General features: G+C 37.3%; 1 pseudogene; it reads right to left on the bottom strand.

The window, feature by feature from the left end:
* Positions 1-948: 948 nt before the first annotated feature.
* On the bottom strand, positions 949-1,033 carry LOC127686586 (uncharacterized; annotated as a pseudogene).
* Between the last annotated feature and the right edge of the window lie 22,282 nt (positions 1,034-23,315).

Raw genomic sequence — 23,315 nt, 5'->3', positions numbered from 1 at the left:
TCACAAGGATAATGAGTAGGGCCAGATCTTCCACACTTGCATAGTCTGGACAGCTACCTGCCCCTCTTGCATTGTGTGGAGCTGCTCTTCCGAGCACTACAGCTGGCTGTGGGCCAGGTCAGTTCTCCTGCTCTCATGCCTCCAGGGCCAGCTCCCCCATCCTACCCAGGTGAGAAGGAGGCTCAGTCGTCACAGCCCTCAGATATTAACATGTTGCAGGTCAGCAGCCTGGACCAGGTGTGTCAACCTGGCCTTGGGTGGTAACAGACCCCTACTGCTTCAGGGCCACATACCCAGACTTGTATACTGGTCACAGACCAGGACACTACTGTTGTCCTACATGTCATTACCAGTTACTCACATCAGGATGCTCCTCACTACCCTCAGTCCTCTAGTTCTGCCTCTTGTCATTGTGCCCACATCCTTCTGATTCTATTCCATTTTGTCACCATTTATTTGCTCCTGTGAGAGACACATGGGGTCTCTGCGTGTCTGGGGGAGGGTATAGAATATTTCCATTAGTGTTATCCCCTACTTGAACATCCATTATGGTAATAACAGGGGTCATCTTGGACATGGTCTACCTTCCTACACTTGCTCAGTGCTCAGCTGGTAGTCATCTCAGGTTAGCTCCCTGTGCAGATCCCATAGCTCCAGCTTAGTGGTCATCTTGGGCTTGCTCTTTCCTTGACCAGCTTACCTGAGTGACCCCATGTGAGGGCCCTCTTCTGTCTCAGACTCACTCCTGACCAGGGCCCTCAATCTCAGGTGGGGTTTTTGCAGTTTGTGGCTTGCTCCCAGTCCCGGAAGCCCTCAGGGCTTATGTAGCATGAGACTGGTGGTCATCTCAAGCTAGTTCCCAGTCAGAGACCCCTGGCACTGGGCCAGTGGTTGATTGATGCTGACGCTTTTTCAGGGACAACAGGCTACTCATCATTCAGATGTTCATAAGTCAAAACACTTCTCTCTTCTTTGTCAGCTACTGCCTCACTTGTGAAACAGCAGTCACAAGTGCAAGACTTCTATGGACAGGTTATTTTCTACTTTGAAGTACTTGTGGCCCTTTCAACTTCATCCACATGGCTTCCTAATTTCTTTAGCATTTCACACTAAGTGTGTAGGAGAAAATTCAAAAATCTTTGCAGGAAGACTCTCCCTGGGAAGATAAGTTTGACCACAGTCCAGTCAACAGTAGCTGTCTGCCAAACACTTTCCTTATCATCTGGCATGTATGTATGTGTACAGTGGTTCAGATATAGCTTCTCTCTGTTGATCCATATCTTTCTTGTAAGCATGGCTTTCAGTGTGGTGGTGATCAGCTGTGGATCATTGGGAGGTGAGGAAAATTGAAAGGTTTTTTATGCTCAGCCTAGAATGGGGTATTTTGACAGACTCTGGTTAGGTTACCATGCATTTGCTGGCTGCTGAGCCTGTTCCTGCCATTGTCATCTAGGATGAGGTAACACACTCAGCAGTGACCATTCATAGCTGACCCAGTGCTGGTGGCAGGCTCCTGAACCTCCACAACTGTGGGTTAGGTGTGTGCCTTTTCTTCACTGTAGCTTACCTCTGACACTTTGTTAAAGCAATGAGTAATATTTTTAACACACTATATATAGAGAGGTCAAATAATATCACCAGTTGTTCAGGCAACACTGCAGGTACTATTACTTGGTTCTTAAAATTTGAAAATAAATACCAATAGTTTATGGCATGTAGGGGAATGCCAGGGTAGGAAGACAGTGGTGGGTGGGTGGGTAGGGGAACACCCTTATAGAGGCAGGGGAGGGGGATGAGATAGGGGTTTTCTGAAGGGGAGACCTGGAAAGGGGAAACCATTTGAAATGTAAATAAAGAAAATATCCAATAAAAAAAGGATCAATTTATATGTCTGTTTTTCTGGCTTTAGACATAACTATTTTGCATCAACATTAAAGTAGCAAAGTAACTCAAAATGATTATAGGGATCAAGTTTTCACTATCCACATTTTTTGCTACTATAGAAAATTCCTTCTAAAGTGAATTTTTCTTTTTCCTTTCTAATTATTCATAACTACTTAATAGGCCAAGGTCATTTTCAAGATTACATTAATGAGAGCTAATAATAGGAGACAAATTTTCTAATAAATTTATAGTCACATGTACTATTTCAGTTCTTCCAAACATTCTTTATTGAGAAGCTTCAATGATCATGAACATCAACAACACATTGCTGGGTCTTTCAGCCCAGAGTTTCTCACTATGCAGCTATTGGTGTGGGTGAGCGCTGAGAAACTGTATGCCTAGAAGGTAGTCAGGTTAGGCTGGTGCTGTTTATTCTCACTGCATACTTTAAGAATCATAAATCAATTTATCTTTACTCTGTTATGAGGGATATTAGCTAAGTATATTATTTTGCCATGATAATTCTGTTGATCAGTAACACATTCTCTACCTGACAGTGTATTCCTATTCTAAAACCTTTGGGCCATTAAAATGGAAAGCACTCTGAGACTATCAAGCCCTGTTTCCAAAACACATTCATTACATGCTAATCAGCTTAGCCAAAACCTAGGTGCAGTCCTCAATACTGTCTTCAGTGTACTTACCTTCCTTATAAAGAAAAAAAAATATTCTATCCATAGTTTAAAAAAAAAAAAGGACTTTTGCTTCAAATAGAAAGAAACTGTAAAATTAATTTAAAATGCTGCTAGTCTTCAAAAGAAGTGAATATAAGTGATATCAGAAAAGATAGTTTTAAAGGGATATACAAAATGAATGTATTTCATAAGATAAAAATGCTTGCTTTTAATTCATTCTTAAGTAGAATTCTCTCAATGTCACTTTGCTTAATACAGAAACGATAGTCAACAGTAAGTTAATTTCATTCTTTACCTTGAAATACCTGCTTCTCCTGACATTACAAATGCATATGCAGTCGGAAGGGGAGATGATCTTAGGAGTTCTCCTTGAAAAGGTTGTCTATCAACATTTACTTTTTTAGTCTAGTGTAAAGTAGTCTGCTTACTGCTATTTTCGAGATAACCTCTGCAGTGGCCTCCAGAACTGACTTGTTCTTCTCTACCAAAGTGCCATTCTTTATAAAAGAAATGCTTATAAAAATCACATTACTGATGTTTTTGTGATGCTTTACAATGCCTTCCTGTGGTAGCTATAAACCATTAGATATTTCTTAGATACGAAGGTTCAGTTTAATTAAAAAAGTGAATAAAGATTATAGAACTTTTCTCAAATCTCTCTGTGTTCCTTGTCATCAAATGCAAATGTTTACTAGGTTCTGAGTAGTATAAATTCTGACTGTGAGTGTGTGTGTGTGTATGTGTGTGTGTGTATATATATATATATATATATATATATATATATATATCTCCCTAAGCATATGATGTTCTGATTATCCCCTCTATTTTATAATTCAGAAGCAAAATGCAGAGATTGAAATGGGGGTCAACCTACAATTCTGCTATCTGCTTTCTCCTGGTTAGCTTACCTCAGGCACTATGTAAAAGATTGATTTTCTGCATTTTTTTTAACCTACTGTAAACGAGGTCTGTTCATAGACCCAGTGCCTTCTCTCTTCACTCAGGCTTTGCTATACACTCACCTCTCCTCAGATCAATCTAAAGAACTGGTTTTCTGAAACCACTCTACCTACCATTTAGAGCAATGTCAGGGAGCTCGGTGCCCACTTCAGTGACTGTGATACTTTAAATATGCTTGACCCATAGGAAGTGGAACCACTAGGAGGCATGGCCTTGTTGGAGGAAGTGTATCACTGTGTGGGGTGGGTTTTAGAGGTCTCCCCCCTACGCCCAGATATATCCATTGCAGAAGAGAGTTGCCTTCTAGCTGCCTGAGGATACCAGTGTCTCCTAGTTGCTGTCCAATCAAGATGTAGACCTCTCACCTCCTTCTCCGCAAGCATATGCCTGGATTCTGCCATTCTTCCCACAATGATAATAATTGTGACTGAAAATGGACTGAACCTCTAAAACTATAAGCTAGTCCAAATTAAATGTTGTCATTTTGAAATGTTGCCTTGGTCATGGTGACTCCTCACAGCAATAAAACTTGCCCTAAGATAGTGCCTGTTCAGTGAGAGTACTACTCAGTATTCCGCATACTGCTGATTACAGACAATAGCTCACCTTACCATATCTCTTTGCCTACACACTTTAGCCTCCATTCTGTACAATATGTAATCATTTTTATACTTTAGGAAACACTATATACCACAATGTCCCTTTCATTGACGAATGAAATTATGTCTCTTTTCACTCATATAAACATATTCCACATAAGGAAAGGGATATTCAAGAAGTGTCATTAATATCTAGAATAATCGTTTTTAAGATGCAAAATTATTAAACACATCATAAGCAAATGTGCATATGGAACAATCCACATGAAAGTGTTATTGTGTATATATATTTATGTGCATCTGTATGTGTATGTCTGTGAGCATTCTACCATGTGCACATGTTTGTATTTAGATTGCAAGATGACATGAAAGGAACTATAAGATGCAATATAAGATCTTTAACATAAAACTCAAAAGGTGCCTGAATGGGTTGAATAACCCTCAGTTCTGCTGAGTTTAATAGACTATAAGCATCTGAATGCTGAGTCCTCTGATATAAGGGAAGTTACTTGTCTATTCCACAACTACATCAATATCTATAAAACACTGTGATGTTGGTATCTGCTTCTGCTATGCCAGTGTAAAGTGTCAAAGCCCTTAAGGTGTACATATAGACTGTAATGACTTTCCCTATGTGCTGCCTAATGGAGACAGCCCAACAGCATTAAGGCTTCTCCCCTGTTTCTTCCTTCAAAGTCAACCAGGGCCTGAACTTGATTCTATGTGAAGTGACTACTGATGGAAAGAATTTTGAGTCTGCACTACTGATGTATGTGTTAGTAGTTCAAGATTATAAAGCAGATTGTAAATCTAAGCTAGGGGAGACTCCCTGCGCTAAGACATTTAGTAACATCCAATTTTGAGGTGTGATCTTTTGCTAAGCTAAATACTGGTTGCTCCCAGAGAACACATGTAGACGGAGGAGATGCTATGTACAGTCCCACCCCCAAATTATTGATTGATGAATAAACATCTTAACTGCCAATAGCTTGGCAGAAAACACACAGGCAGGTTTTAGGGTCCCCAGACTTGTGATCAGAGGAAAACCACAAGATAGAAAGGTGTAGAGAGGAGAATCTGCCATGGGGAAAGAATTTTTAAAAAAAATGGCCATGTAGCTTGCTAACTGGAGGTAAGAGAAGCCCAAATGAAACATGGCACATTATATAATGGGATTATCAGCTGGGAAATACACATAATAGAATAGAGGATAGATATCTGCCAAGCTCTGGTGCTGATTAAGGCTTATTATAAATATAAATGGTGTGCGTGTATCTTTTAACAGGAAACTAAGTGGTGAAAGTGGGGTAGAAACCCCAGATTTGGATTAAATATTTTCTACAACAAACCAACGTTCTCTGGGGAGTTGAAACATTAATGCTACACTGAACCCCTGTGTTCCCTTTATGAAGTGATGAAGTCTAAATGACCCAGGTCCCTGCCAAGATACTTAAAGAACATAAGAATAACAAGCCCTACAGCAGAGAGTGACTGTTTTCCGTAGACCTAGGGATTTTGTCAGGATTAAGTTGTAATAGAAGCAAAGTGCTGAGAGTACTATAAGCATACAACTGCTAAGGTTTATGCTTGGTCATTATCTTACATTATGTACTGAGAACTTTCAAAAACATCTTAAATTTCTTTCATCATTTTTCTTCATTCTCTTAGTACTATAGAGTAAGTGTAATTCTTTTTCTTTGGTGGTATATCAAGCAATAATAACTGAAGCTCAAAGGAGTTGCATTTAATAGTCAAGTTCACATGGCTCTGAGTCAAGACATAGAGCTAGTTCCACTTTCTATTGTACATTGTGATAGCCTTCATAACATCTGAAGAACCCGCCATGCACAAAGATGCCAGGGTGGCTGAAAATAGTTCTTGAGAGAATTTGCATATTGCCACTTAAAGAAAAAAAAAACTGGTGTGAAATGACATAAACAGATGGTTTGGAAATTACCATAAACAGACCACAGGTAAGGAGGCGTCATGGCAAAAGTCTTCATTCAAAGCATATCTTTTAGGAAGTCGTCACCATGGGAAACAGAAGGAAACCCAGGATAGCTTGGATGACTTTTCTGTACAAAAATGAAACATCTGGGCACAGGCTTGCACAGATTGCTAGCTAGTAGTCTAGAGTCTGACAGGGGATTTCTCCAGACAGACAGCTGAAGACTTGAGAGGGACTCAGGAATGAACCCACTGTGTGAACACCAGGAAAGGAAGACAAATTTATGACAAAAGTCAGGAGGGGCAGGAGAGGATCAGCAAAGACTGGAGAACTGAGGCAAGCAGCTTCACACTCCTTCCACACGCCCAGCATAGACCAAAAGACAATACCACTGTCCATCCTCAGACTTCAAGAATAAAACATCAGTATTTGACCATGGCTACACCAGCTTAGTACACAGATACACTGAATACGGCAAAGACAGAAACAAAAATCAACCAGTATGAAAAAACAACCAAAACCAAACCAAACCAAAACCTCAGCTCTTTCAAAGCATCACCTGAGATACACATTGACTCTGAAAATCAAGCACTGCTACAATTTGCCTCTAATTTCATTCATCCTGTGTGTGTTTTCCTCTCAATTCCAGATACAATAACTGCCAATTTTTTTTAAAAAAATGTTTTCATAAAGGAGCATGTTGTGACAAAGACAGAAAAGAGCCTCTTTTCCTGTTTGGAAATTGCTTCTAGAAGTGGATGTGCAAGCTCTGGGTGTGATCTGCACAATTGCTGTGATGGCTTAGCCTTACTCATTACTTAACGCACCTGAGTTCACAGGATTTCTCATGTGGGCGACCTCTCTAAATAGCTTCTAAACTTTCCCATTTGGCCAAGTCATTCTGAGGTGGATATTGGATGAAACAGACCATGGAGATTACAACAGACAGTGAAGGATATCCAGTCACTTCTCACTGCTGGACTGGGCTATGTCATAGGACCCCAGGGTCAGTGCATTCAGCCTTTTATCTTTGAGAACTGCAGTGTTGCCATAGTTTCTTATCTCCTTAGCTACAGGAATGCATGTACAGAAATTAAAACTTGCAGAAAACTTAGCCAAGTAGACAATGTGCATCAGGTTATGTGATGTGGTGCTCTGTGTCACATTCTCCTATTATGTTCTGTGCCCAATCCAGATTTCACCTAATCACTTTAAGCTGTTCATACTTATATGAATGCGTAAATAGGAACAAAATATTCTAAAATGGGAAGTTATATGGTTTCAAAGTACGTCCTAGTAGCTAGAGATAAATAGTAAGAAGTTTTGAGGGAAATGCATTGAAGAATAACTTAAAGTACAGGCAACATTGACTTATGTACATCATGATGTACATGTGCAACATATATCAATATTGTACATTGGCTCTGGTCACTACCTCTGTGATGGCTACAATTGCTTCAGTCACTGCAACTTTATAAATAATGGACTGGAAGCATAATTTTCAGTGCAGCAAGAAAAAAATCACTAAAGAAATATTGTAACCTTTTCATTAAAATTTAGCTTACAGTGAATTCATTTTATTTGACAGTATTTCCTCTGATAGATTAGCAATATGAACAAAAACTCCAGGCTCCAGTTCTACCCTTTGAGACCTATTGAAGACTCATACACCCTGAAATTGACAATTATAATAATTAGAGTGGATTATGCTTGCTTCAAATAGAGGGTGGAATATCACTTAGCTCTTCCTAATCCATGCAGGAGTTTTGGATGTTTTTATCCTGTGCTGGGAACCACAGCTGCTGCTATTTCATCCGTGCAACAGCAACACCACATGCAGACAACCTTTCCCAGCACTTCTCCACATGCTCCAGCTCTTATGTTCTTTCTGCATCCTCTTCTATGACATTCCCTAATCCTTCCTGGGATTGGGAGGGTGGATTGAAAAAATGTCTGATTTGTGACTGCACAATCAGACCCTTATTCTTAGCATTTTGCTCATAAAGTCAACATTTCATTGACTGCTAACCACTGCAAAGAGAAGTATCTATGACTATAGCTAAGACCCATCTGTCCTGTGGGCAGGTAGATAATATTACCATGTAATTTCAACTTCTACCTTATGACTTGTGACCTCCATAGCTACAGGATTTTAAGCAGGATTACTTTACTGGACCTGAAAATCCCTCCTGAGGAACAGGCCTATGATTCAATCAGAAAGTGGTTGATTACCCTCTAATGGCCATGCATCTATTAAACCAGTGTGAAAGAAAAACATAATAAAGTCAGAAGCAATATATATGATATTAATTTTATGTTTCATGTAAATTAATTTGTGCAACAAATTGTGCATAAATAATGTTGTGCAATCTTAAGCTAATAATTTCAGCACTCTGTGTTTTCATGTTTATTTTTCAATATGTTAAATAAGAAAGATGGACAAGGAAGTTGCCCTCACATCATACATAAAATGCTAGAGATAAAACAAACCATCATCAACAGGTACAGAAATTTTCTCCACAGATGGAATAACACTGTGCCCTTGGGATGTAGCCCAAAGTTCATCTGGGTTATGGAGAGAAGGGAAAATAAAGCTCAGTTTTCTAGATTTTGAGCCAATTCTTGCTTCTGTATAGAGAAACTTTGAATGTTTGAGCTATTAGTCAAAGAAGTACAAGTTATTTCAACAGATCATGGTTAAATAAACATATAACTATGAGTATGTATGTTTATGTTTACTATATATTTATTATACTAATAGAAAATAAAATTATATATTATATAATATACAAGAGTTTTATTTTTATATATTAATTAAATATAATATTATTACCCAGATCAATAGCATAGAAAGGTTAACTTGGTACATTTTAGAGGAATTTGAATTTCTCATAAATTTGATCTGATATAGGTCTTTCATTGTAATACACTTGAGTTTGTCAATATTTGTTCAATATTGCTTTATAACAAATTTTCAACCACTGAACACAGTGCAAATATTGTTTAAAAATAAACTACCTTCTGAAGGTTAACTAACTTCTGAAGAAGTCTATTCCAATTACAATTTCTCCTCAAGTAGATATTTCTAGTAGGGTCAGAAAATATAACCTGTAAAAAAGTATTGAGAGATGACTCATGGCAGACTTCTTAATCCCCCGTGGGATCTTATTAACTTGGAGAATTCACCATAGCTTTGGAAAAGTGATTTGTCAAATGCTTGTAATTGTCCTGTCACTAAGAAGCTGTCAGGACTAGGCTAAATTATATGGTCTTATAGGAAAAGATATATAGAACACCAAAGTTATATCAATTTTAGCTAAACATAATGTTTAAGGGGATGGAAGTATTTAGTCTTTGGCCAGCTCACAGTATATGTAAAGTAGTGGTATAATCAGTTTTCATTTTGAACTTGCTTTCACAAATGTAGAGGCAGATCCAGGATAGATAATATTAACAGTTAGTGTTTATTAATGCTTCCTGAGGTGCCAAGTGTTGCCTCTAAAACCTGGCCATGTGCTTAGGGTATTTATGTCACATGTTCATGAACTGACACACTCTGATATCTTGTTCTTTATAAATATCAAATATATTATTAATTAAAAACATTTGTATGAGAAATAGTACATTAGATATCTTGACACAAAGAGGAGCCATAATACACTATTTTAGCACCCTACACGGATAAGTAATTTCACCCCCTCAACTATTACCCATGAAGTGCTGTCTGAGGTATCGAGCAGGCACAACTGTTGAGGTACTCTATAAGGATAGTACCTACTATTCAAAATAAACACATATCAGTATTTCTAGCTCCCTGTTCAGCTATCTTGGCTGACTATCTCCTAAGAAGGCCCAAAGGCTTTGAAAATGTATTCATTTTTTTCCTAGTCACTTTAATAGGTTATAATTTAAAATATTGTTAATTAGCAGATGTTGGGGGGACATGGCTGTGGTAGAATGTTATAACAGTGATGTCCCAGGCCTCCAAATTGCACAAAGTGACACCAAGAAACACCACATTGCTGTGATATTCAGGATTCTTAAAACTGCTTTGGCAATTTATTTTTCTGTCTGTTCCTATCAGGACTGTCACTTCTCATTTTTATCCTAGCAGTTTCCTCTGGCAACAGTCCGCTGACTTCTCACAGACAGAGCCCAATTTAAATGTACTCAGAAAAGGAAAAACTAGCAAATTTGCAGACGTGTATATAAAATAATGATGAATAAATTCTAAGGCATTGTCTATTTTATGGATAAAGGGACATAAGCTTGGAGCAAGTACTTTGTTACTCATATGTTCCCCATTCTGAACACATTTGAGTTAGGTAATGGTATTTTGATGCATTAAGCATATTCTAAGTTTGAGTCATTATCATCCCTGTGTGCACACTCGATTGTACTGTGCTTCATAGCTTTGAGAAAACTGACACTTGTAGACTTCAAAGGTCCATCAGTCAGTATTGACCTTTGCCTTTGACAGAAATGTATTAATTTATAGACACATTTTAGAAATTTGGTAAGTAGTTGTGATATTTAATGTTGGTTTCCAACTTAACAAGTTTTAGAGTTACCATGGGGGTGGGGATCTGAACACATCTGTGAGAGAGAACTCATTGCAAATATTGGTAGCACGATTCCACAGGCTTCAGACAATAAAAGAGGAAAAGGAGAGCAGCTATGTGTGTTGATCTCTGCTTCATAACTGCATACAGTCTGACTAGCTGCCACCACCTTACCCGTACACTGAGAAGCAAAATAAATATTTCCTTCTCAACTTCCTTCTATCAAGCCATTTTTGCCATAAGAAAAAGTTCCCTATTGAGTAACTAATACAGTACTTAACATTTAAAAGCCAACAATTTCCCACATAAAGCCAAAGGCCTAGCCTTACTTGAAAATAAAGTGCCTGTCATCATAAGCACTATATAAACTTAAACTATAGATTCAGCTATGGAAACAGCATATGAGAAATAAACAGAAGCAGGTTTCCCCGGCAGACTTCAGATTCTGAGTCAAGCTGTGCTCTCTCAAAAACTATGTTGTGATGCCAACCCTCACTCACAGCCTGTGACTTCACATGGAGATTGGCCAACTGCAGATATAGTTCATTAATGTAAAGTCACACCTCACTAATGAGTTTTCCCAAATCTACTGGGCTTGCTTTCCTAGAGAAGTTCATGTGCAAAGATGAAGAAGGACAGAGAAGTTTATATTTCTAAATATAACCTGTTGAAAGCATGTAATAATGTTTCTTGTGTTTGTTTTCAAGAGTGACCCTTTGACATTAGCAATTGATGTGTTCTCTAGAGATGGCTACTACTCCATCCCCAGCTTTATTCAGTAGCTTGTAATCACTCATTGACGAAGGTTGAGTTCTCATGGAATTTTGAATATCACTTTGGCATAACCTTCTTCTGTTCATATTTGGATGCTCGTGTTTTTGAGATTATATGAGTATGGTTTCTGATGATATTAGGAGACATGATTTCACAGCAAACTCTTTGATCTTCTATCTTCTCCAGTCTTACCATACTATCTTCTGTAGTGCTCTATGAATTGTAAGTGTGGGAGTATGTAGATGTATTGTTGGGACTGGTCTCTACAACTATGCATATTGATTGATTGTAGTTTTCTGTAGTGATCTGTTACAAAGAGAAATTTCCTTGATGGGGGAAAATGATTATATTCATCTGTGTGCCTAAGTTTTAATATAGATTATATGTTAGATTGTTGTTAAGGATTGCACAATAGGAAATTAGTAATCTTCCATTCTCCTCCAAAAAGACATTATTTAGCTAGCACTGAGTAGTTAGCTAGGTTTTCAGTACAAGTCATGGTATAACTCTTACTGAATGGGTCTTAACTCTGTTCAAAGAACCATTGCTTACTGGCAGTATGTGTGCTACTCCATTCCCAGTGAAGTTATCATGCCATTCTGATTTTTGGTGAGGTTCATAGGCATTATAACTGGGTAGACTTGTTGGTGGTCTCCCTCTTTTAGCAGTTGACATGGTGTCTTCTGGTATCACGAAAGCTCAGCCTCATAGAGGGAACATTCACATCATCTCTAGATACGGGCCTCTGGGCACTGTTTTTGAAGAGATAGGTATGTTCAGCAATAAAGACTCTTATCCATATCTTTGAAGTAAACAAAGATAACAGAAATAGGCTGCATGTTTAGGAGTCATGTAGCCCTGTAAACAACTCAAAAGAGAGCATCTACCAACTGATATAGATGTTTGTGTTACATGGTTTTTGGCCCTTGGAGGCAACACAATTAGCTTAGATGAGAAAATGTCATTAAAACTATATATGGTTATATATACCCTGAGTTATATGTATTATGAGCTTTTTGTTAGGTAAATAGTATGAGTCCTTGTGGCTTTTTGAATGATCTAAATTATTTACCTACCTTTCTGTCTCTTGTATTTCCCTCTTTTCCCATTATCTATGGACTCTTTCTTCCTTCCATTTGCAACTATATTTCAATTAACATAAATTTTAAAGAACTACTGGAAGTACATGACCCGAAAAATATATTAATTTTGTGCTTTATCTTTTAAAAACATGTTTAAAAATTCGAAATTTGTAGTATATTTTTATAACATTGATTTGAAATTAGTAGTTGTATGATTTCCAGCAATAATACAACCAACACTTGAATACAGATGACTTTTATCATCAATTTCTTCACAAAATCAGTTTTATGTTATAATGACTAAATGCATATTTTTGAATAGCCCCAAGCTAGGGGAAATAGGGATTAAAAAACTAGGCTTTGGGTCTCTGTCTTTGTCTGTCTCTGTCTTTCTCTCTCTGTGTCCATCTCAGACATGAAGAAATATTGAGAGAGAAAAACCTAGGCTTTGAATATGTAGGAGATACAAAACAAGCAAATGAAGAAGACTATTACCTAAGGGCTCTTTCTTACCAGTGAGCATAGAATATGATCAACCTTTTCACAATCAAAGGTCCACAGAGAGATTGATCTTTGTGTGCCTAAGAAACAAAACCAGAAAAGAATAGCACCCTAAAAACTCTGCCTAACATTTTTCAAACCATAGTCAAGAATTTAGACTACAATTAAAATTCTAATAGTTGGTTAGCAAGACAACAGACCAATGAGTGCTCACATGCTAATTTTAATTACATTTTTTACACAATATTGAAGCTCTTCTGAAAATACCCTTGTCCCTTAGAAAATACCTGATATATATATATATATATATATATATATATATATATATATATATATATATATATATATAATTTAATAGTATGATTGGCAGTAGTAGACAAAATATATATATAATTTAATAGTATCATTGGCAGTAGTAGACAAAAATTCCACTATGCATAGTTACAATGCATCAAAAACATAGAATAAAACAAAAAATCAGCACGGAACCTTCAGACATTTCATATAATTACCAGACTACATGATAATAGAAACATTAAAGAATTACATACTAAAGAAAGAGAAGTATACTTTTAAGAATGTGGTAGTTTAAATAGGAAAGCATCCATAGTTCATGTGTATGAATGCTTGGCTTAAAGGAAATGTTGTTAATAGAATTTATGGTCTTGTTGGAGTAGAGGTATCCTTGTTGAAGAAACAAGTCACTGTGGAGGCAAGCTTTGAAGTCTTATAAGCTCGTGTCTGGCCAGTGTGTCACAGTATCTTTCTGCTGCCTCTGCCTGCAGATCCAAACATAAACCCCCAGCTTCTCCAGCACTATGTCTGTCTGCATGATGTCATCCGGCCAAATCTCTGAATCTGTATGTCAGCACCAATTAAATGTTTTTTCTTGTTGTAAGAGTTGCCATGGTCATAGTGTCTATTCACAGCAATAAAACCCTATTTAAGATGAAAACTGGATACTCATTTTACTTAACAAATATTAAATAAGGACCAAATACATCAGGATTTTTTTTTTGGTTGCTTAGGTTACAAAACTAGCAATCTCTCTTTGCTGGGATTTATATTCTAGTTGTAAGTGACAGATGCACAGCAAAATATGTTCCATGATAAAATGTGCTAGGAATATAGGCACAGGAGTTTGGGGGAGGGTGTGAACTTGTCAGTACACTAGAAACCACAGAAACATGAATCTGAAATGACAAAGGAAGAAAATCTGATTATGTATCTAGTGCAAGAACATTCCAGAAGAGATAATCAAAATATAATGGTTCTAAAATGGTTTCTGTAAAACTGAAAGGAATCCTGTACACTGATGTGCTGCAGTTTGGTAGGAAGAGTTTTATCCAAATGTAGCTCATTATTTAGCAATAGAGACCCCCGATTGCATGAGGACAGAAGATCCCTTCCGACTATCCACCTCCTGACTATCCTGAAGGGGATGGTAGGCTCCAATCGCTCTCTCTTCTCTTTCTCTACTTCCTGTCCATAGTTATTTGAGATGATTCAGCATGTGTTCCTGCCATGATGTGCTTCCTCAACACAGAACGTGAAGCATTGTGAGCATGGGCTCAACTAGACATGGACTCAAACCTCTAAAACAATGACACCAAATTACAGTTTTGGGTTTTTTCCCCCCTTTTGCTATTTCTCTGCCAATCTCTGCTTATTTGCTATTATAGTGAGAGAGTCTGGGTAAGGGTGTGAGAGCTGGTTTGTGGAAGGAATCAAAATCGAGGACGTCATGCTAGGATAGAGTAGTGAGAAAAAGCACAACACAAAGAAGGTCATTAAAACTTCTGAACAAAGCATGTAATTACTAAAACATAAATATTGAACAGGCTGCAGATAAGAAAAAGCTGAAGATACAAAGTGCCATTGAAATGAATCAGAAAGCAGACATATGAAACAATAGATCAAAACTGTGTAAGCCAGCCGACCAGACTTTAAAAAGACCATAAAGAAGTGCCACAGATGTCTAGTACGGCGTTCAAAGTACTGAACAAGACTGTGGAGAGGAAATACTAGAAACGACACTAAATTAGAATTTTCCTGAGCTTTAAAAATTTATGATATTTCAGAATCTCATTGGATCCTGAGAAGAATAAACAGAAGTAAATATACATCCTGCCACAGTGTAAGTAAATTTTAGAACTTCAAAGCTCAAAACTCTTTGAAATGTCAAAGAAGTGGGAGCCAGTGGTGTAGGCTCTGTGGGAGAGCCTGTGCTTAGCATAGTGGGGCACTGAGATGGATTTAAATTTAAAACTAACTGGCAAAAGAGAGTGGAAGAATAGGGAAGTGACAAGGCCTCCCTGTCAGAGCCTTTTCTTTTATCTGGCTTGGTCACATGATTGCATCACAATGCATTCACAACAGTTAGTCCTGCAAGATGAAGCATTGTGAATGTCCCAATCAGTGCGTTTAAAAGCTTCTACTTAAAAGGCAGGGTTATCATGAGCTTCTTGCTAAACTCTGAAAGCAAATAGTCAAGTTCCTTTTTTCTGTTGTTATCTCCACCGCTTTGTTCTAACCATTTGGTGCTGAGAAGAGAAGGACAGTAAGAGAAGAAAAGAGCCCAAGATTTTGCTTGATGATCACGAATAGATGGCTGGATTTTCAGGTGAGAAGTTATCTATCATTCATCACTTTTTCTTGATTTGATTATTGTTTGCTACATTTATTTCCTATTTTCAATTAAGTATGATTGTCTTATACTAGCATGGCTTATCTGGAGATTTTACTTGTTAATATTTGTGTGTTTGTGACAGAAAAACTAAAATTGACTAATCTATACAGGACAACAATTTTACTTTCCACAATATGAAATCATCTTTCATTTCCTGTTACTGACCATAGTCATATATAAGACCATGTACATTGTTACCTTTCCTGGTGTTGTCACTAAATACCTAATAAAGTCAGCTTAAGATGTAAGGTGTTTGATAGGCTTTACAGCTTGAGATGTTCATCATGATAGGAAGTGTATGAGGAAGCTAGTCCACAGATCATACAGTTAGGAAGCAGAGAGGAATGAATGCTCTGATTCTTCATATGCAGCCTAGGGGAATGATCCAACTCAAAAAAAAAAAAATAGTACGACCAACATTTAGAATGGGTCTTTCTTCTACAAGTCAGTGAATCTACACAATTGCTCATTGACATGCTCAGAGGCATGATTTTAAATCCTTTCAAATGTATAATCATTATGAGCTATCATACCATGTACATGACTATTTTAATTATTGAAAATGTTCACTATTTTAAACAGTTGCCCCTTTCAACCACAATATATATTTCAAAACTATCAAGAAGAACGATTCTCTTTCATGGTTTAGATGGCCCATAAGGTCACTGTGAACTTCACTCAACGTGAACCAAATGCCTTGTGTAGGAACAATAATAGATATCTATTTTGAATCAGCGTATGTCCTAGACAGATAATCAAGAACCTAAGAACCTAAGAACAAGGACAGTGAAGAGATAGTGGGATTCTGGGTCTAATGTGCACTGATGCTGAAGCACAGACTTCATTGTCCAGTGAGAGCTGACGAATAAAAACCATTTTCAGATGAAATTGCTAAGCACATCAAGATATGTTTTGAAATTACTAATCCCTAAACCCAAGACCCCATTTGCACAGGAGACCCTGAGTACTAGCCCCAAGCCCCTAAAGCTTGTTGTGGGTCTATGACAACATTACATGTCTTCAAGTGGGCAGTTCTTCCTATGAAGGGGAGAAATGAGGACTTACAGAGAAACAACAAATTAGATTTTGTGCCCCAACCATGAACTGGCTCTTCTGCAAGGATGGCTCAGTAATAATATATAAATGAGTCTCTATTACAACAGTTGCTTCAAACTGGGGACGGGGCAGAGAGAGGAATAGAGTTAGTCTGATTACCTTTTATCATTTACTTAATCAGAGATAGAAGATACAGAGATATGCAAAATCAAAGTAATGAATTGGAAATAATCGCTTCAGAAGAAGTAACCAATACCCAGGCACACACTTTCTCTTATTTATGGATACTAAATGTGAATATTCAGGAAAGTGTGTTGGATAGAAACTGCCTATAAAGGTCAAGTAATCAAAAATTAGTCACTGAGAGGTAATTTCAAGAAAGGAGAGATAGAATGCAGAGGTATAATGGGGTATGGGGAATGAGGGAGCCGGAAGAATCAAATGAGCTGGGTGCAAGGTAGAGGAAGGGACATAGGGAGGAGTGGCACTTGATACTAAAGAACATTTGAACAATATCAGATAGACTTGATGATTAGTGATTTCTTCACAGTTTGTTGATATTCAATATGAAGACAACACTATCTACCACTGTCCCTGGTAATGAGGTTTCTGTCTCTATCTTCTCCTTTCAAGAAGCACACAATATTATACTAGGAGTCTTTAGAGATTTCTCCTTCTTAGTAACATGCTTTAAGCATTGTGGGCTTATTATAAAGAGTTTCCTCACATTAGGTATTGGCAACTAAGAAGCCAGTATTACCTGAGTAATTTTTATTTAATTATTTATTAAATATCTGCTTTATATTTAAAATGTTATCCCCTTTCCTCACTACCCCTTCCAAAACCCCCTATCCAATCCCCCTTCCTCCTGCTTACCAACACCCCACCACAGCCACTTTCCTCACCTGGCATTCCCCTACACTGGGACATCAAGCCCTCACAAGACTAATGTCCTCTCTGCTCACTGATGTCTGAAAAGGTCATCCTCTGCTACATATGTAGCTGGAGCCATGGGTTCCTTCATGTGTACTCTTTGGCTGGTGGTTTAGTCCCTGGGAGCTCTGGGGTTACTGACTGGTACACAGCATTATACATCCTATGGGGCTGCAAACCTCTTTAGCTCCTTGGGTCCTTTCTCTAGCTCCCCCATTGGGGAACCCATGCTTAGTCCATTGATTGGTTGTGAACCATGGGTACTTTGATCCCCTTCTAAGAAGGACCAAAATATCCACACTTTGTTCGTCCTTTTCTTGAGCTTTATGTGTTCTGTGAATCATATCTTATGTATTCTGAGCTTTTGTGCTAATATCCACTTAAGAGCAAGTACTTACCATGTGTGTTCTTTGGTGACTAGGTCACCTTACTCCATCCATTTGCCTAAGGATTTCATGAATTCACCTTTTTTAATAGCTGAGTAGTATTCCATTGTGTAAATGTACCACGTTTTCTGTATCCATCCCTCTGTTGAGGGACATCTGGGTTTTTTCCAGCTTCTGGCAATTATAAATAAGACTTCTATAAACATAGTGGGGCATGTGTCCATATTACATGTTGGAGCATATTTTGGACACACGCATAGGTGTGAGTATAGCTGGGTCCTCAATTAATTCTATATCTGATTTTCTGAAAACCCCCTGACTGATTTCCAGAGTAGGTTGATCAGCTTGTAATCCCACAAGCAATGGAGGAGGGATCTTCTCCACATCTTCTCCAGAATCGTCTCTCCCATAAGTTTTTGATCTTAGCCATTCTGACTGGTGTGAGGTGGAATCTCGGGATTGTTTTGATTTGTATTTCCCTGATGATTGAGGATACCTGAGTAATTTTAAGATAGACTTTAGCAATCAACTTGAAATTGAGGAAAGGGTTTCATCTCAAGGAATACATACTGAGTTACATAATTAAATAGTTATTCCAAAGAAATACTGAGTGTATTTATAATACATAAAGTATGCTTTTTTCCCGATAAGCAAAATAGTGCCAGGAGAGTTAGTTTGTGGTTAAAATAGATAGCTGATAACATATGAATGTATATTTTCTTATTTTATAGAGAGTAAACATTATCCTTTAAAAAATGTATGCAATTCTACATGGGGAAAAGAGAGTTATTTATTGGGATGCAAGTCAACTTTTAAAAATTATGCAATATTAAAATATCAGCATTTAACAAAGCTATTTTGGATTAAAGGATATTATATTTATCTCAGATTCAGACTAAATAGAAAAGAGATGAATAGTTTCAATGATATGTTTGTGGGGTGCTATTAGATAAGAATTATAGTACCATTCACTCAAATGCTATACATAATTTCAGAATGATCTTTTATTATTATTTTCAGTATAGAAGATTGAATCCAGGGCTCAGCACATGCTAGGAAAGGGATGTAATCCTGATCTTCATTTCCAGCCCAAGCTGTAATTTACATACACAAGTTGTATGTGCACATGCGTATGTGTGTGCATGTTTGTGTCAGTATGTACCAAGTGGAGAAATAGGGACACAATACATATTTACCTATCACCATCCTTCTCCTTTCTTTGCAACAGGGTTGCTCTCTGAAACTGATCCTTGCTGATTCTGCTATGCTGATGAGCTGGCTAGCTCCTGGGTTCTACCATCTCTGCTCCACCACACTGAGCCTTCAGACATGTGTGGTTGTTTCTGGATTTCCCACATGAAATCTAGAGGTTTGAGCTCTACTCCTCCTGTTCACACGGGAAGTCCTCAAATTCACTTAGCCATATTCTCAAGCCTCTTTCCTCACCTTTAAAAATAAAGGCACCCTTAAATATTTTTTCAGACTAATACAGAATATAAATTTCCCTAGAGTGACCAATGGTCCATGTATCCTTTTCTTCTCACTGCAATTTTCGTCCTTGACAAGATTCTGAAAAGATGGAACCTCTGAACTTATGGTGCAGACGGTCTAGAGGCAGGACTTGCAGGTAATGAAAGGACTTGCAGGCATGTTGTGTACTGGTATGCTTAATCTTTAAATATTGCTTTGAGTTTCTTTGGACCGCAAGCTCTTTCCAGAACTCTGCTGTTGACTTTCTTGCAAATGGACCTGGCCCAGATTTGATCACATTTCAAAGCACATAACCCTGAATCTCACAAGGCAAACCACAGGTACAAACAGGCCAGAAAAACAACACAGAAGGAACTGTTTGCATTTAGAAATGCCACAGGTAAAGTGACAGAGCAGCCTGGTGTAACAAATATCTTGACTGTGTACCATCACTTCCCTCTTTTCTCCTTATATTCAAGAGAAACTATTGCCTGCTATTTCAATGCTTTTAAAATATTTTTGTACATAACCTATACAATAGAGGAAAATAACGAGAAAAATACACCTTGTTTATTATTGAAGACGTAAAAATAAAGAATGTGCTTAGAACTAACTACACTTATTTTCTACTATTAAACATTTATCTCACATAATCAGTGTTATCTATCCAAGTAGCATATTAAAGTAGAAAAATGAATACTAATAAATATCAAAATTAAGTACCATTTTAATTTACTTATGAAAAATTAAAATGCAAGACAGTGATGCTCACAGCACAGCACTAATCATCTGTCCAACGACAATGCTGTCATCAGTTTTCAAAAGTGTTTGTTCACCTGATGCAAGATTTACATTGAAATTAACCAGTTAAAATATGTAAGGATACATACAACGCTACCACAAAAATCGTAGACATCATAAACACTAAATTAAAAAAGAAACCATTCTATATTGTTTAATGATATCTATTCTTTTCGGCTGATATGAGGTTATGATGCATATACATTGATAAATTTGAAATATCAATTTTTGGCACTCTAACAATAAAAATTTTGATATCAACTTGTGTATTTGACTTTGGTTATTTTCTTCATGTTCTTTTTATTATTAATGAATTAATTTGCTTTACCCTTTGATGACAGCAGCCCTCCTTCCTCTCCCCCAGTCCTACCCTTACAAGACCTTCCTCTCATTACTCCTCCCCTTCTCCCCAGAGAAGAGGAAGTCCTCCTTGGGTGCCAACCCATCCAGGCACATCAAGCACAACCTTTATCACTAAGGTGCAACAAGGCATCCCAGCTAGAAGAAAGGAATCCACTGTGAGATACACAGGGTCTGAGATGGAACAGAGACTGAGAAAATGGCCAAGGAATTACTGGTCTAACTTGAAGTCATCTCCATTAGCAAAAACCAATCCCTGACACTATTAATGACGCTCTGCTATGCTTGCAGACAGAAACCTAGCATGACTGACTCCTGATAGGTTTCATCCAGTCTCTGATGGAAACAGATGCAGAGAACCGCAGCCAAACATTAGGAGGGGCTTAGAGAGTCTCGCGGAAGAGTGTGGGATAGGATTGAGGTTGCTGGAGACGTCAAGGAGACCACAAGAAGACCTACAGAGTCAATTAAGCCCATGGAGGCTTACAAAGGCTGAATTACCAACCAAAGAGTATGCATGGGCAGGATCTCAGACCATTCCACATTTGTAGCAGCCGAGGTTCAAATTGAAACAGCAGCTTTCCTCTTTCCTACAGCCCCTCGCTTACTGCCTCTGAGGAGCTTATATACACTACCACACCTCAACAATATGAGAGCAACAGCATTTATGTTCTTTGACCCAAGGACAGTAGACTTTTGTGGGTTGAGTTTTTGATGGGTAGCTTTTTCAGTTATCGTTTTTTTTTTTTTTTTCCCCAAGAAGTCTATAAAGTAACATTATTGAGACTGTCAGGTTCTCTGACAAGATAACTTGAAGGTAGAATTGTGTGAACTGGAGAGTCTTTTAGTTCACCTCTGGATCAGTGGATTTCACAAATAGCAGTTTAATCTGCAGAGTATCATTCCAGTAATAAGGGAAAGCTGAGTCAGAAAAAGAAAGAAGATCGTCTAGTGCTGTACTTTTTCTTTTTCTGTTCGTACGTTTTGCACTTTCTGAGCTGCTGCTTAAGATTCTAATTTTTACACCTTTAAAGAATCATGGGGTTTCTTGAGAATAATTAGGATTATGTTGTCAGATCAAAGTTTTTGGGAATATTTGCTACTAAGGTTTAACATAAGATCAAAGCAGGTGTCACTTTTAAGAAGAGGATTAACATACAAAAATAACATCAATTTATTATGTGCTTTTCTTTACTAAGTCAATCTTTCTTTCCAACAGTATTTAATATATTAACATTAAGTATATTGTGAGTATAGAGTACAATATATCTTCAAATTTTAGAGAATAATTATAACTAAATAGCTGATAGTACAGTCCAGAGGCTCTGAAATTAAACAAATACATACATATATTCTACTTTACAGTCTAATAATCATGTAACTTTAGTTCATTTATTTGCTTTATCATATGCAGTTGTATCCTCACATCAAAATGCAATAATGGACAATAGACAATATGGGTATCATTAACAAGAAAGTAAATTTGCCATTAAGAAGAAGAGAAATAATGCTGATTTTATTATTTTATTTGCTTATTTAATTATCAGTCAGAATGAGAAGAAAATGGTCATTGCATTTTTTTTGAGCCAGAAGGAAAGGAATAGAGCCTCCATGGTGAGATTGCAGATTATAAACGGAGCTGACAAAATTTCTTACTATGATGATATCTGGTTTAGCAGAGAGGATTATCAAAGTGCCAAAATTTGAAGAACCATGAAAGATGAGACTGGATAAGTGGAGGCCAATGATTAAACTCGTGATTGATTTCAATGACACTGGAGGTGAAAGAAACTTATTCTCAGAAAGAAATTCCAGATGGCTGCAATGGCAGAGAATTTTGGCTCAGTGAACAGATGGTAGAATTGTCAGCTGTTTTCTGCCCATGTTACAATCCTGTCTGGTTACTTTCGTCTTTCAATAGATTTTACCATCTATTCTAATGCTTTCCATATGTCAAGCTTTAAGGACTAAAGAATTAGATCTAATAAGGAACAAGAAAAGATAATCTTGAGTAAGCTGCAAACAAGTCAACATGTCAGCTGGGTAGGGAATAGCCATTTTAATATTTGAATATTGAAAATACCAAGAAGGAATGGTACTAATATGCTAGCTATGCATTCATTGTCTATCCAGTCTTCCTTAGCATTATTGGGAAGTTTGATTATCCAGAGCATAAACAATTCATTAATGACTGGGTAAAGATAGTAGGAAAAGAGTAATTCTAAAAACCTGGCAGATTTGTAATAGTAGGATATTTCTGTAATAATTACACAAAATTACATGATATGAAATAACTATAGGAAATTAAGAGTTATAATAATAAAAGTTAAGATGCCCTCCAAAAGAAGAATATTCTCACTGACTCTGCTTCAGGTTTGCACAGTGAACTAATTCATCCGATTCCATGATTTCAAGAGCAAACTTAGAAACTATGTCTCCACTGGCTTCTACTTTGTGATACTGATGTTTTGCCTGAGATTCTTCAAATGTAATTATTTTCTCACTTTTAATTTTATGTTTATTAATTTTTTATTTTATTTTATTTTATTTTTTTATTTACATTGCAAATGATTTCCCCTTTTCTGGGTCCCCACTCCCTGCAAGTCCCATAACCC

The sequence above is a fragment of the Apodemus sylvaticus genome, chromosome 5, assembly GCF_947179515.1.
Source record: "Apodemus sylvaticus chromosome 5, mApoSyl1.1, whole genome shotgun sequence".
Lineage (NCBI taxonomy): Eukaryota > Metazoa > Chordata > Mammalia > Rodentia > Muridae > Apodemus > Apodemus sylvaticus.
This window is presented reverse-complemented; position numbering and strand designations above follow the sequence as displayed.